We start from the raw sequence: 843 nt of genomic DNA, 5'->3' as shown, positions 1-843 counted from the left end.
GTGTTCATGCGTGCACATCTGCTCACAGACTCATGTTCATGTTTGTGCTGATGTTCAATGTTTTATGTTATGAGTGCTTAGTGTATATTTAGTTGATGTTTTTCTTAGTTCATATCTTAGATGTCATTACTGTTTTTCTTATACATTTTATTGTTGGATGTAACTGGGACCCTGCGTACATAATTTTGCTCCACCACATGTACCACATGAGGTGCGAATGACAATAAAGAAACTCTGACTCTGACTCTGACTCTCTGACTCTGACTCTGAACAGTGTCAGGAGAACCAGTTAATTTTTACATGGAATGACAAACTAACAGCTAGTGTGAGTTGGGCCTAGATCAAAGTGGATTGCTGCCATCGTGCAAAAACCGCAGTGTTAAAAACTATATTGTGGTTATACAAACACTATTTTATTAACCATGTCATTGCCATTTTTGACAAAAAACAAGATTTTTATTTTTTTTGTAGTGAATTCTACTGTTGTTTGCAAGTGCAACTAACAGCATTGGCTAGTTGTCCCACTTCCACGTGGCACTAATTTTATAAGAAAAACATCTGTATTAAATAACTCAGAATTGATTGAGGCATATAGGTATACATTTATATGTATATATACAATCTCACTTCAAAATATTGGAATTATTATTCAAATAACCCCCTTCAACACCGTTTGCACCAGATTTCAATTGTCAGTCAATCTAAAACTATTAGATAAACATCAATAACATATGTCATATTATGCCATTATTTGTTGGATACAAACTAAGCCAAAGGCAGATGCACTGTTTAAAAACAATTTGGTACATCTTATACTCAATACTTTGTCAGCAAAAGCTTTAG

Source organism: Nematolebias whitei, chromosome 18, assembly GCF_014905685.2.
Source record: "Nematolebias whitei isolate Nwh7 chromosome 18, NemWhi1, whole genome shotgun sequence".
Lineage (NCBI taxonomy): Eukaryota > Metazoa > Chordata > Actinopteri > Cyprinodontiformes > Rivulidae > Nematolebias > Nematolebias whitei.
This window is presented reverse-complemented; position numbering follows the sequence as displayed.